General features: G+C 41.3%; 1 protein-coding gene across 1 annotated transcript in view; it reads right to left on the bottom strand.

The window, feature by feature from the left end:
- ATP8B4 (ATPase phospholipid transporting 8B4 (putative)) overlaps positions 1 to 13,752 on the bottom strand; it is a 266,629-nt gene extending 252,877 nt beyond the window's left edge. Inside the window, exon 1 of the mRNA XM_064570495.1 lies at positions 13,386 to 13,752. The gene's annotated coding sequence lies outside the window, so the exon portion shown is untranslated. The remainder of the gene's footprint in view (positions 1 to 13,385) is intronic.
- Positions 13,753 to 15,952: the final 2,200 nt, after the last annotated feature.

Here is a 15,952-nt window from a genome sequence, read left to right as displayed (position 1 = left end):
AAGAGGCAAAGAATCTGTACTCAGAAAACTATAAAATACTCAAAGAAATTGAGGAAGACACAAAGAAATGGAAAAACGTTCCATGCTCATAGATTGGAAGAACAAATATTGTGAAGATGTCAATGCTACCTAGAGCAATCTACACATTCAGTGCAATCCCTATCAAAATACCATCCACTTTTTTCAAAGAAATGGAACAAATAATCCTAAAATTTGTATGGAACCAGAAAAGACCCCGAATAGCCAAAGGAATGTTGAAAAAGAAAAGCAAAGCTGGTGGCATCACAATTCCGGACTTCAAGCTCTATTACAAAGCTGCAATCAACAAGACAGTGTGGTATTGGCACAAAAACAGACACATAGATCAGTGGAACAGAATAGAGAGTGCAGAAATGGACCCTCAACGCTATGGTCAACTAATCTTCGACAAAGTGGGAAAGAATGTCCAATGGAAAAAAGACAGTCTCTTCAACAAATGGTGTTGGGAAAATTGGACAGCCACATGCAGAAGAATGAAACTGCAGCATTTCCTTACACCACACACAAAAATAGACTCCAAATGGTTGAAAGACCTCAATGTGAGACAGGAGTCCATCAAAATCCTAAAGGAGAACACAGGCAGCAACCTCTTTGACCTCAGCCGAAGCAACTTCTTCCTAGAAACATCTCCAAAGGCAAGGGAAGCAAGGGCAAAAATGAACTATTGGGACTTCATCAAGATAAAAAGCTTTTGCACAGCAAAAGAAACAGTCAACAAAACCAAAAGACAATGGACAGAATGGGAGAAGATATTTGCAAATGACATGTCAGATAAAGGGCTAGTATCCAAAATCTATAAAGAACTTATTAACTCAACACCAAAAGAACAAATGATCCAGTCAAGAAATGGGCAGAAGACATGAACAGACATTTTTCCAAAGAAGATATCCAAATGGCCAACAGACACATGAAAAAGTGCTCAACATGCCTCGGCATCAGGGAAATCCAAATCAAAACCTCAATGAGATGCCACCTCACACCAGTCAAAATGGCTAAAATTGACAAGTCAGGAAATGACAGATGTTGGCAGGGATGCAGAGAAAGGGGAACCCTCCTACACTGTTGGTGGGAATGCAAGCTGGTGCAGCCACACTGGGAAACAGTATGGAGGTTCTCAAAAAGTTGAAAATAGAGCTACCCTATGACCCAGCAATTGCACTCCTGGGTATTTACCCCAAAGATACAAATGTAGGGATGCGAAGGAGTACATGCACCCCGATGTTTATAGCAGCAATGTCCACAATAGCCAAACTATGGAAGAGCCAAGATGTCCATCGACAGATGAATGGATAAAGAAGAAGTGGTATATATATACAATGGAATATTATGCAGCCATCAAAAAAATGAAATCTTGCCATTTGCAATGATGTGGATGGAACTGGAGGGTATTATGCTGAGCAAAAGAAGTCAATCAGAGGAAGACATGAGGAATTCTTAATCTCAGGAAACAAACTGAGGGTTGCTGAAGAGGTGGAGGGTGGGAGAGATGGGGTGGCTGTGTGATAGACATTGGGGAGGATGTGTGCTATGGTGAGCACTGTGAACTTTGTAAGACTGTTGAATCACAGACCTGTACCTCTGAAACAAATAATACATTAAATGTTTAAAAAAAAAAAAAAAGAAGAAGAAGATAGCAGGAAGGGAAAAATGAAGGGGGGGAAATCGGAGGGGGAGATGAACCATGAGAGACTATGGACTCTGAGAAACAAACTGAGGGTTTTAGAGGGGAAGAGCGTGGGGGGATGGGTTATCCTGGTGATGGGTATTAAAGAGGGCACGTACTGCATGGAGCACTGAGTGTTATACACAAACAATGAATCATGGAACATTACATCAAAAACTAATGATGTAATGTATGGTGATTAACATAACATAATAAAAAAAAAGAATAACTCTACACAAAACTAATCTATCTGTATTATATGCTATGTGAAACAACATAAGATAAGCCCAAGTGTGCCATTCAATTTGGCATTAAAATTGAACCCAATTTTCTAATGTATTCCAAACCCTATGAATCAGAATATATCAGGGATGAAGTTACAGCATCTGCTTTTTATCAAGTGTCATTAGATTATTCCTTTCCAGAGCTAGCACTGGGAACCACTGCTAAATTACAGGAGCTACATGTGAGAGGAAATTATTGGCTGGCCAGGCTCATACTTCAAAAATCTTCCTCAGTTCATTCTGTGTATAGTCTTCTCCAGGTAGTTACCCGGAAAGCCAGAATAATGTCATTATTGCCTTTCCATTTTTCCCTACCTATGATCTAATTATGGTAAACTCTATTAGAAGATTGAGAATAAAGAAAGGGGCAAACAAATGATTTCAAACATTTAGAACCTGAACGACTATAGAAATGAACTCAGGAACTTTTGCAAACACATGATAGGGTAGGCAAAGGTACTGAATACAAGTTCTTTCAGTTTGAAAGAGAAATGACTTATTCGCTTCCTGCTCAAAGAATTGCTGTGGCAGGATGCACATAAAGTAGTAGTTAGTCAGTCATACAGAGAACAGAGGGGAGAAACAGTCAATGCTTATGGTTTAGCAGTTCCAAGAAAAGAGGATGCAGAGGAAATTCATCAACAGCCACTGCTCCACTACAAATATCTCAGAGTCTAAAAAGCCTGAAACCATCACTATTTCTCCCTGTGGTGGCCCCAGATCCATGAGGGCCTTCTGCCACCCCCAGGAAAAGCAGCAACCTGCTGAGGGCACAGCTACTCCCGAATGTGCCTGACAAACAGGACCCCTGACACCTGGTGACACCCACTGCTTGTCTAGGGACAGGTTACTAAAAATAACGAATCTACACAAGAAAGTGGGGGAAATGCTGCCAGGTGCTGCTAGAAGCAGGAATAAGTCCTTAAATATTATTTTATTTATTTATTATTTATTTTAATTATTACTAACTCTTCTATTTCTCCCCCCAATACCTTCTACCAACTCTGCTGCCCAAGATGAGCACCCCCCCCCCCCCGCCGCCCCAACCACCACAGCCCCAGACATCTGCTTGCCTCTAGGAATGCCTGCTGATGAGTGATTGCTTTTCCCTGCATTGCTCATAACAGGTTTCTCTGCTCCTGCCTTAGCCACCTATAAACCAGGGTCCACCCTGAAGCAGAGTCATCTTTACAAAAGGTAAATGGCATCCTGTCACACCCCTGATGAAAACCCTCCAATCACTTCCCATTGGCCTTAGGAAAAAAAGATCAAATTCTAACATGACTCCTTGGACCCTCCACAACCTGGTCCCTGTTCATTTTTCTAGCCTGATTTCCCATCACTCTCCTCACTGCCCCCACTCCTCCTTGTACCCCATCATGTCTATACTCCAGAAATACTCAGCCCAGCTTCTTTCCATCTGGGAGCCCAACACATGCTCTTCCCTCTGCCTATAATCACCTAACCCATCCAACCCCTTAACCTAACTCCTACTTATATTTCCAATATCAATTCATATATCACTTCCTCTACAAGGCCTCTCTGGTCCCCCAGATCAGAGCTAGGGGCACCTGTATGTGCTCTCATATAATCCAGAACTTCCCACGAGAGCCCCTATCACTCCAGAACATATTTGCCTATTACATTATATTGGCTGTGTCCTCATTAGTCTACAAACGCCAGTAGGGCAGGGATCTCATCTGTCTGGTCCATAGCTATATCTCTAGTATCTAATGCATGACTGGCATATAGTAATCCTCAATAAATATTTGCTAAATGAAAGAATGAATGAGGTCTTCAATTTCATTTAGGAAAGGACCAAGGGCTTTCAGACATTAAAAGGAACTTCCCTTTTTAAATTTTTTGTATTGAAGTATAATTAAAGATTTATTTGAGAGAAAGAGAGTGAGTGCGGAGCCTAACACGATCCCATGACCCTGAGATCATGACCTGAGCCGAAAGCAAGAGTCAGACACTCAACCGACTGAGTCACCCAAGCGCCCCTGTATTGAAGTATAATTAACATACAATGTTATATTAGGTTCAGGTGTACCACATATGGATTTGACATTAGGTTCAGGTGTACCACATATGGATTCTATACATTACTCAATGCTCACCACAATAAGTGTAAAGCCACTTCCCTTTTAGCAACTATCACTTCCCAGGACCCAACCCCACATGCCAGAATGTCTTAGATCTTCCCAAGCTGGAGGCCACCATGACTTTCTGGTGGCCTCCTGGCCCATCCCCATCCTCTTTTATACCCCCCCATCTCCAGCCTAGGAAAAACCTCAAGGATGAACATTTGCTTAGCAATAGGAAGAGTGTTGCAGGCAAACTGAAGACCAACAGAAAGAAGAAAGAAATTTGCAAAGCCTGGAGGAAAACAAAAGGAGGCACTCTAGCTATTTAATAAAAAAATAATAAATTAATCAAATTAAGACAAGACGCACTGAAAGATTTTTTTTGAGGTAAGGCCTTCCTGCAAGAAATAATAAGGATAGGGGTGCCTGGGTGGCTCAGTCGGTTGTGTCTGCCTTCAGCTCAGGTCATGATCCCAGGGTCCTGGGATCATGCCCTGCATGGGGCTCCCTGCTCAGCGGGGAGCCTGCTTCTCCCTCTGCCTCCCCCACTTGTGCTTGCTCTCCACGTGCTCTCTCTCAAATAAAGTCTTTAAAAATAATAAAATAAAATAAATTAAAAAGAAATAATATGGATAAAAGTGTGTTTTCATCCAAGGACTTTGTTCTAAAAAACAGTCACAACAGATACAAAATGGGAGCAGGGAGAAGGATGAATGGATTCAGTGACAATGACATCTGGTTCTGGTGGCCCCATCTGGCCAGACAGTTAAGGCTCATCCACAAGTTCTAACCCAACTTGTTAGGGCTTTAAAATTCTCTCCTGAGACTAAATCAACATGTTGTGTTTTCATGGGCTCAGAGTCCCAGGAGCAGGTGAAAGGAAGAATGATTCTTTAAGCAAGAGGGCAAAAGGGACTCTACACCCTGACAGGTGGCAATTAGAATGTAGGCAGAAGAAAGAAATTCAATCTCTCAGGAACTTAATAAGGGTACTGGCCACTGGCCAACTTATTCTTTCTTCTTAATGGTTTGCGACATTGCTTTGATGGATTAGTACTAACAAATAACCAGTTCAAAAGATAAATATATTATATAAATGTAACCAAAACATATATATCCATGATATCACCCCTTCCCTCTTATTTTAGATACTTCTGCAAGCACTTCTCATTTTAACAGCTCCTAGGCAAACAAACATAAAGCAATACCACATCCTTCCTAAAACGACCTCTAAGCCATATAGTTATTTCATATTTTTAATTTCCCTAATACCATCTTCCAAAATGTCTTCAAAGCCTTTTTTTATTTTAAAGATACTGAATAAATTCATTTTGTGAATTTTAGCTGTTTTGACTCTTGTAGAAAATCTTTTCCACTTTATAATTAATCCAGAGTGATAATATAATCACAATTGTATAAATTAATATTTCTACAAGACATATGAAAGTTTTTTCTTACTAATGATCCTATTCAAGTGTTTTCACTCCCTGAAACATGAAGTTATAACAAAAAATTAAGAACTGACCTTCAGGCCTGTGTTTCCTCCAATCTAGTATTTTCCTTGTAACAGCAGCAAGTCCAGGCATACTTAACAGAGGATTCACACTAATGTAGCAGATTCTAGTTTAACTTTTAGGAAGTGAAATTTAGTGCTTTCATTCTTGGACATTTATCAACTCACCATAATACCCCAGCTGACACTCTAATTCGAAAAGATGTCAGAGTAAAGAAAAGTCATCTTTTGTTGAACTTTCAGACCAGTTAAGGTCTAAGGAAATAGAGTAGACAAATCAGGTGGGAGAAAAGGTTTGCTAATATGTTAAATCTAGCTCTAGAAGTAGGAACTTCTGATTCTGAAATTCAACCATTTCCAAATGCTGAAGCAAAATGTATCTATATGAATACATTGTTTTTGATATTACCCCAAAGGAGAGGAAATAGAAAAAGGAAAGCTGCTGGTAGGTCTTATTTAATTCTTGGTTTCTTCTTATGCAAGGGATTAAAATGGTGGTTTCCTTGTGTGAAAGTCATGGCCGGATGGATGGGGGAGGGGGGTGGGATGTAATAAGAAAAAGAGGTATAGTGGTGCCTGGGTGGCTCAGTCAGTTAAGTGTCTGCCTTCAGCTCAGGTCATAATCCCAGGGTCCTGGGATTGAGTCCCGCATCAGGCTCCCTGCTCAGCGGGGAAGTTGGCCTCTCCCTCTCCATCTACCTTTCCCCCTGCTCATGCTCTCTCTCTCTCTCTCTCTCAAATAAATATTTTTTAAAAAAGAGGTATGGAAAAAGATGAAGAGAGAAAGGAGTAGCTAATGGCTAAGTAATAGCTAAAGGCTTTTATGTATATTAGTTCATTTTTAAAGGCAATGAGTGATTTTTTTTGAAAAGATTGAAAGTTATGCTTCCATGAGATTTTTTTTTTTTTACATTTCCAATTTAGGTTTTGAATCTTGGTTACAAAATATAATTCTTCTAATGGAAAATATGACAAAGTCAAAGGAAGGCTCTAGTTTGTTCAGGGAAAATAAGGAGATAGTTTCAGACACCTAGAGACTGAGGGTGATAACAAGACATCGAAGTTAGAAATGCTCCTTAAGCAGCTATATGCAGAAGAGAGCATCCTGTCCATAATATGATTTCACAAGGTCTCTACTTATAGAAATGGGTACACCTGAGTGCAGGTGACTCAACATTTTAAACAAATGATTAAAATGGAGAGTCCCTTTAATGACCTGAGGCCATTCAACAATCAAGTTACTATAGTTAATTCCCCCTGCTCCAATTCCATGATCACCAAGCAACCGGCTGGTAATAACTTGCTTTCCCACAGAAGTCTGTCTATAGGGAAACAGTGCACTAGTCATGCCTGCCAAAGTGAACATCCTGGTCCTCCTGACAGTTACATTTCACGTTTTAAATTAATAAATTGTCATTCTTATTTTATATTACCAGTCTCCTGAGCTAATAGTAGTATAACTCAGAAAGATAAATCTGTTTTTGGAATGCTGTTGAATTATTAGTCCAAAATCTACAGGATAAACAACCCATTCTGGATGCAGTAAATTCACCAAGAGGCCTCCGAGGGAACAGCCCGCCCGCTGACCTGCTCAAAGGGCAGCAGGATGTGGTGGATGGAAGTTTGTCCTTTGGAGCCAAACAGGCTAACCTTGGATTCCTACTTTTTCCACTAATTCATTACAGAATCCAGGGCAAATATACTCAGAACCTACTGGATGGGCTGTTGGGGATGGGGACACATGATGAAAAGGCTCATTAGATATTAGTTATCTTGAAGACAGCCTTCTGAACTTTGTCAAAGTACCTACATAAACATTAGGATGAAATGAGGACAGTGAGTCTAACTTCCTTCAAGACATTCTACAATAAAACAAAGGAGGTAAGTGTGAATGGATAATGAAACATTAAAGAGGAGATGTGTTTGCGGTGGGGCACAGCCCTGGGATAAACTGAGGGGAGGGAAAACAGTGGAAAGAGAAAGACTGAAAAAAGGAGGCAGTGACAGAAAGGCAAAGGAATTGGAGATCAGAGAAGAAAGGGGCAAGAAAGGAGCCGAGGCAGTTAAGGAAAGGACAGGAGCAGTGGAAGCCAGGAGAGCAACATGGGGGAGATTCCTGGCAGCTTCTCCTTAACCCAGAGTGCTGCCCAGGTGAGCCCATTCCTGCCTGTCTTCAAATCAGAGTCTAGGGAGGAATCAGCGTGTCCCTGTGGGGGGATCCTCTACTCCCTTTGAGCAGTGGGTTCTGTCCAGTTCTCAGGGACAAGATGGGCCAAAGGGGAAAGGATCCATACGGTTTCAGTAAGCCCAACCCCAGACCCACCCGTTGGGAGGACTTCCCATCCTCTTCTCCCTCTGTTCTCCACTCTCTGGTTCTGCTCTGCTTGCCTTCCTCATTCCCCAACTCTGCTTTCTCTTCTTCTTTGGAAACACTGTACGTATACAGGAGACACTTTTAAGATAATAGGATTCCAATCCCAGCTCAGCTACTTTCTATCTAGTGTTACTTTGGCCAAGTCATTTCCCCTTCCTAAGGCTCAATCTTCAAATTTGTAAAATAGGGACAATAATGTCTTCCTCCTAGAGTTGCTGTGAGAGTAAACATACATGTATATATATGGTTCATTCCATAAAAATATGTTCCCTTCCCTCCTCCCATTTGTCTTTTCTTCTACTCCCTCCCTTTTTTCCTCTTTCAATTTCCCAGGTTCCCTTCCCTGTTTTCTTAACGTTCCTTCATGTTTTTCACTCAGGCACTTGCTTCTTAACCCAAGTCACCTTGTCTCTGAGGACTAACCCAGCCAAGAATGGAAGGGATGGGGGCTGATGGTGGCCGGGGGGGGGGGGGTGGCCATCACCAGGGTGGGTATAGGTAAACCTTGAAAAGCCTGCCTGCCTGAGCAATAGTGGCATCTGAGGATGGGAAGCTGGAGGGCAGGATTAGGGACTCAGCCCCTTCTCTCCTCCCTCTTCTGCCCTCGATCTTCTCTGGTCCTACCCTTTTCCCTTTTCTTCCTCTGGCTCCAGGTTCCCAAAGGCAAAAAAGCAAAGCCTGGATAAGTCCTCCCACCCCTGGACAAGATGACCTTGTGGTCCTATCTGTTGGCAACCTTGCCTACAGGCCCAAGAATATTCCCTGGGGCCTTCAGTGCCAGGCCACTGAGGGATGGGGAGGTGAGGCTGAAGCACAATAAGACCCAAGAAAGACACTCTGGTGCAGCAGGGAAATCTCAGCCTTGGAAGGAATGACTGAGCTTCTATCCTGCATGTGTGCAGTGTTGAATGTGATGTGTGGGTAGGAGGTGTAGATAGTGTTTTAATCATATTTTGTGTCAGTAACAGCTGCCAACAGCCATAGCACTTGTCGATTGTCCATAATGGACAAAAGTAGAAGTGAACACAATTTAAGCCTGTGTGTGTGTGTGTAAGTGATCATTGTACAGCCAAATTTATAAATTGCTTAGCAATTAGATATAATTACCATTCCCTAACAATAAATTATTCTATTTCCCATATAATGTATATTAGATTGATTTTGTTGTGAGTTGTCATGTCAATGCTGCCGTCTGTTTACATTGTTAGGCATGAAGCTATTACCCAGCCACAAGATTCTGAAGTGGTGGGAACCCTGTTTCCCTTCCTCCTCTTGTTTACCCCCTGCTCACTTTCATCCTTGCTCTCATTTCTTTTTCTCTTTCTCTGTTTCCTAGCCTACTCTTGCTGCCTCTCTAGTGCACTTTTGCCTTCATGCTGCCTTTCTCTCCCAAACATGCCTCCCCTGGCTTAGTCATCTTCCTTCCCCTCTCACTTCCCTTTTCCTCCACCATTTCGTGAATCAGGCAGCTGGGCTTGGTCCTGCCAGCTCTGTAATCTCCAGCCAAGTTCCCTCTCTTCTAAGCCCTGGGTTTCTCATCGGTAAACAGGGACAATTAGAGTAACCCACAGGATCATTAGGTATGCCTACAAAGAAATTAGCACAGTGCCTCCAGCGACAAAGTTAGGACTCAAGAAAGAAAAGCTATTTTTTTTTTAATATATGTTTAACTCTCCACAAGTAAAAAAAAACCTCCTGTCAGGGATGCCTGAGTGGCTCAGTCAGTTGGGCGTCTGTCTTTAGGTCAGGTAGTGATCCCAGGACCATGGAATCGAGCCCCGCATCAAGCTCCCTGCTCAGTGGGGAGCCTGCTTTTCCCTCTCCTCGTTCCCCCTGCTTCTGCATGCTCTGTCAAATAAACAAATAAAATCTTTTTAAAAAAACAAAACAAAACAAAACAAAAAACCTCCTGTCAGGCGCCTGGGTGGCTCAGTCTTTAAGCGTCTGCCTTCGGCTCAGGTCATGATCCCAGCATCCTGGGACTGAGTCCCACATTAGGCTCCCTGCTTGGTGGGAAGCCTGCTTCTCCTTCTCCCACTCTCCCTGCTTGTGTTCCCTCTCTCGCTGTCTCTCTCTGTTAAAAAATAAATAAAATCTTTAAAAAATAAAAAAATAAAAATTTAAAAAAACCTGTCAAATTTGAACATCAGTAGGAATGGCTCTCAATCATCAAACACTTATTGGGTACCTATTCTTTGTGTTTTTTTTTTTTAAGATTTTATTTATTTATTTATTTGAGAGGGAGAGAATGTGAGTGAGGCGGAGGGGGGAGGTGGGGGGCAGGTTGTAGATAATCACAAGCAGACTCAGTGTGCTGCGTGTGGAGCCCGATGCAGGGCTCATTCTCACGACCCTGAGATCATGACCTGAGCCAAAACCAAGAGTCAGACTCTTAACTGACTGAGACACCCACTTGCCCCAACTGGGTGCCTATTCTATGTCAAACCTGGGCTGGGTAGAGGGAGGTAAGTATCATTAGGTCCTACCTCTGTCACTCAAAAGCCTGTAGTCTGGGAAAGATAAAAACAAATACATAGATCATTTGAATGGCTATCATGGAAGCAAGGACTGAGTACAATGGAGGCAGAGGGAAGGGAGTCACCAAGCCTGCTTTGCAGAGTCAGCTAAGAGGTCACAGACAGTGATTCTGAGTTGAATCCTTCTGAAAAAGAAAGAAGAGTTTGCTCGTAAAATGAGGTAAGGACAGACAAAAGGAACAGCTTGTGGAAAGACCAAGTGTTGTGAAAGGGAAGGGAAGGTTTGGGGAGCAGTGACAGTCATGGCAACAAGATTATAGGGGGCATGGAGCTGGCAAGCTAGATTAGACATGGATTCTGAAAGAAGTGATCCTCTTCATCGTTATCATCATCACTATCATTCACTGGATACTTGGCCTTGTGCTAAGTACTTGACATGTATCATCTCATGTAATCCTCACCAAAACTCTATAAGCGAGGACTATCATTATCCCCATTTGATAGATGAGGTGACACAGGGCAGGGCTGTGTTCAAGACCCATGGTTAATCCTGCAGGTAATGGGGAAGTGGAAGAGCTCTCTTAGAGAAGGATATGGTTAGAATCCAGCCCCCCTTGTCCACTGTCATTGCACTCTGTGTCTCTCTATGCAAGCACATGATAATCAGCACTTTTAGGAAGGTTACTCTGACAGCATGGCCTGGCATGGAAAGAGATGGGGGAGCAATGACAACAGGCAAGTGCAACTGGATTCTAGAAATGTTTCTGCAGTTGAATTGACAGTTTATAAATGGTCCATATGATGGGGTGCAGGACAAGGAGGAATCTAGTGTGACTTCTAGGTTTTTGGCTCAGAACAATGAGGAGACAAGAGGTGCCATGAACTAAAATGACAAGTACAGCAGGGAAGGGAGAAGGAAGAGAAAGCAGAAGGGCAGGAACTGGGATGGGAGAATAATAAATTTAGTTTGAACACATCAGTCTTGAAATTTCTCTTGATAGTTGAAAATATCCTTAGCACGAAAGAGAAAAGATGTATTTTTAGACTTGGAATCATCAACATATATGCAAGCATTGAAGTCATGGGAAATGAATGATCTCACTCAGGAAGAACAAGAATAAAAAGAAGTGAGGAGAGGACAGAGGGTGAGGATGAGTCAATAAAAGGTTGAGGAGGCCCTAGGGAACACTCAACTTCAAAGGACACGTCAGACAAGGATATATTGAAATGAAATGTTCAGGCTTTCCTACTGTGGTATCTTCCTCTGGGCATCTAGCATAGAGCCTGACATGGGTAGGTGCTCAACAAGCTGGAGCTGACCAAAGAAATGGAGAGAGAGAAAGGAAAAAAAATTTCCAAAAATGCAATGACCAATATATTTAATATTTACATTTAATATTTAATCAGAAATTAATATTTGAAAAATATTTAATATTTCTAAGAAGTCAAATAAGATTTTAGGCATGAGGAACACTTGGAGGTTACTATTTTCTTGGACACCTTTTTGTGAGAAATCCTGAAAATACCAGCATCTATTTCTTATATATGCAATACAAGCATCCAGAATCATACATTAAAAAGAGTTTTAGGAGAGCTACAATTTCTAATTCACTTTTAAACAAAAGGTTAAGTCTTTTCCAACTAAATGAAAAGTTCCAATTTACCAGGTAAGAACAAGATAAAATCCTCCTGTGCACAAAAAAAAAAAAAATTCTCCAGGGGCACAAAAAAAATTATTTGATCCCTCATTTTTAAAGATGCATGCATGATGAAACAATATAATAGCACAAGATAGATAAATATAGGTTTTAAAATATCACTCTGAATTTACATTTTGCAGTAAAGGTTAGCATAGAACAACACCTGAGCAAAGGTGACCATTCAGGGACACATGTTGATAACTCCACATACAGTCCTATATTTCCTCCTCTCCTTTCTAATAAGCCTTCAGCCCCCAATTAAAATTTCTCACCAATTTCCTTTCTTTTCAAAACAGCTAATTGTTAACCAGGGACCTGAGACACTCTCGATTTATCAACCAAATAGCTAGAAGTATCGATTTCTCAGTTCAGACAAATCTCAGCACTAAAAACATACCACTCCAGCCTCAGAGAGTAGTTTAGTAACAAACTGTTCATGTTTAAAGCATGAATTGGTCATAGAATAAACAATACCTGAATAGAGGAGCTAGATACAAATCCCTTGGGGGGGAAAAAAATGAAATCAACTACTCCCAAAGGAAGTGACCAATACCCACAAGCCAAAAAAAAATGAACCTCGATGCTACTCCCATTGGCCATTTAATAGGTGATGCTGGGTGCCTGGGTGGCTCAGTCATTAAGCATCTGCCTTTGGCTCAGGTCATGATCCCGGGGTCCTGGGATCCAGCCCCACATCAGCCTCCCTGCTCAGCGGGGAGCCTGCTTCTCCCTCTCCCTCTCCCCTTGCTTGTGCTCTCTCTCTCAAATAAATAAAATTTAAAAAAAAAATAGATGATGCTAACAGAATAAAAATTTGAAAAAGGAAATAAAGAAAATGTTCTATTTCTCAAACCCAACTAGTTTCTAATTATTTTTTAGTTAAGAGAATAAAGACTGTTGGCTAAACCTCAACCATACCAGAAGGTGAAAAGAGCAAAACAAAAGAGCAACCTAGAAAAGAGAAACAGAAAGCTCCAGACAGCCCTGAGCTGACTCTCCTCTTGGTCTCAGCAACCCTTGAATGCTCCCCACAGACTCACCTCAGCCTGGACCTAACCCTCTCTCCCAAAAGGAAGGATTCAGGAAGATCAAACAGGTACCCATTCCATGACCATGTCCATGAGAACAATGAGAAAAGCAAGGCTATTCTGAAAGCTCTAGCAATGACATAGAAAACAAACTGGGTCTCTAGGGGACATTCTTGAAAACCTGAGATCAACTCCCGGAAAAACACTCTTGACCACTTACCGCTACCGGAAGCTGCTAGATGGCAGATCAGAATCAGCATCTCATCAGAAAAAGAAGGCGGCTTTGTAGGAAAGCAGCTACACTACCAGTGAGGAACTGGGGAAGAAAAACACTCCTTGGAAAAATACCAAAAGCCCAGAAGAGTCTCTCCTTCTAGAGTTGCCTGCTACAGCTGCCACGGCAGAACTGGTTAATCTTGAAGAAACAAAAGGAAGCTCCCTAGAGGCTGGCTTCAGCAGGATGGCTTCCTCTGTGGGAACCAAGAGCTCAGAAGGATGGAAGCAGACAACAGAAGGAGTCACAGTTACCACTTCTGCTTACCAAACTTTCATAAGGAAAGTAAGCAAACATCTTTAGAGTTCGCACCTGTTTTTCCCAGAGATGAAGGAATTTGCATTTTTAAAAAAATCATTGCAAGGGGAGTTTTACTATCTCATGGATGAAAGCTAAGCACACTCAAGCAACATTTAAATAGGAAGAATGAAGACACTTTTTCCAAACATCCTTAATTTCAACTCAGAGTAAAGCAAACAATTAACCCTTGAGGATGCCAAAAAATAAATGCACATTAGGAAATGGATTTAAACTTCTTAGTTCAGAGTCACTTTGGCGGGGAGGTTCTTATTTTTAAGATGAGATTAGATGAAAACAAAATATTTTGGTTTGGTCTATTTTTAAAAGAAAAGATTAGGTCTTAAGTATGTCTAAACCTATTTATGGGTTTTCCAGAAGTTGCATCAGATTTGCAGTTAAGTACTGAAACCAAATACATCTATTTTTTTCACATGTTTATTTTTTTAATGTTCAGTTAGCCAGCGTATAGTACATTAGTTTTTGACATAGTGTTCAACGATTTATTCGTTGCATATAACACCCAGTGCTCATCACAACACGTGCCCTCCTTAATACCCATCAGTGGGAGGGGGGTGGGGGATGGGGAAACCAAATACATTTTAATCATGTCTCTATAACCAGAGCAAGTTGCCTCTGCACATACCAACTTCACTCTCCTGGAAAATCCTGGTACTGAGTCCTCACACCTCCAGAGAGAGCCAGATCAGAGAGAAAGGAAGGACTTTCCCTTCCAAGCCTCCCAGTCACAAGAAACTGCAGATTTCTTGAAACGAGAGTGATGGCTTTCTTCCTTGCATGATAAAAAGAACCATTAACAGCCTATAAGAAGAAACAATCATTTCTTTAAGACATTTAAAATGAAAAACTCTGTAAAAAAATTTTTTAACTATAATTTCTGTATCACTTTTTAACCTACTGTATTAGCAACTACTGTAAGTTTGGTAATTCCCTTTGTTGAAGAAGATATAAAGAAATCAGCACCTTCTCCTACACTATTAGTGTAGAAGTTGGTAAAATATTTTTTTAAATTTTTTAAAAGATTTTATTTACTTGACAGAGAGAAAGAGAGAGAGAACAAGCAGGAGGAATGGCAGAGGGAAAGGGAGAAGCAGAGTCCCTGCTGAGCAGGGAGCCTGATGCGGGGTTCAATCCCAGGACCATGACCTGAGCCGAAGGCAAACACTCAAGCAACTGAGCCACGCAGGTGCCCTGAAGTTGGTAAAATATTTTTAAAGGTAAACTAAGTAGTGTCTATCAAATATAGAAATGTGTATGTTTCCATATCTTAGGAATTTACCTCACAGATAATCAAACATGTATGTAGAAATGTTCATTATAGCACTGTCTATGACAGGAAAAAACTAAAAATGGCTTGAAAATAGAGGACTGGCCAAATAAGTGAAGGTACATCCATGTAAAGGAGTACTATGCAGCCATCAAGAGGGAGTAGAACTGGAGTGAAGGGTCAGGTGGTCTGGGTTCAGATCTGGCTTCAGCAGAGACTAGCCAGGGGACTCTGAGCAAGTTCCCAAACCTCTCTGGGCCTCAGTCCTTCCTCTGTAATAAGATGAAAATTACAGTACTTACCATAGAGAATTACTGTGACTAAGACAGTGCCTGAAGCACAGCAGATGCTCAAAAACTATTAGTGAGTACCAATTAAAGAGATAGGCCTCTTTAGACAGACATGGAAAGATATCCAAGGTATAGTGTCAAGTGAAAAGAGCAAGTTGCAAGAGTATGTATAGGATAATTCCATTTGGTAAAATATTTTAAATGTGCTTGCTGTTGACTGCCTGCTTCTTCCCAGTAAAATACAAGCTCCTTGAGAGCAGGGACTTCTGTTCACTGTTGTATCCCGTTTCCATAATAGGCATTCAATAAACATTTGTTGACTGAATGAATAAAATCAGGAAGGATAAGCAGAAAGAAATTTTTAACAGTATTCACCTCCAAAAAATGGTATGAGGGTGGAAGGGCTGGTGGGCCCTGGGAGAGATATTTCACTGGTTCTTAGAAAAGTACCGCTTTAACTTTTTTTACAGTGAGTCTGTATGCCAACCAATAAAAATGGAGCTCTTAGAAGATAATATTTTTGTTTACAGGGTGCATCTTAAGATCTATGGGTGTCCTCCCTAACAGTAGACCAGTGAGGGAGCAAGAGATGATCTCCCTATTACCTGATAAGTTAATGAGTCAGAAAGCAACTTATA

Source organism: Mirounga angustirostris, unplaced genomic scaffold (genome assembly GCF_029215605.1).
Source record: "Mirounga angustirostris isolate CCGP_5_RB_7025 unplaced genomic scaffold, mMirAng1.0.hap1 SCAF_9, whole genome shotgun sequence".
NCBI lineage: Eukaryota > Metazoa > Chordata > Mammalia > Carnivora > Phocidae > Mirounga > Mirounga angustirostris.
Note: the sequence above shows the minus strand (reverse complement) of the source record. Positions and strands in the feature narration are given on the sequence as shown.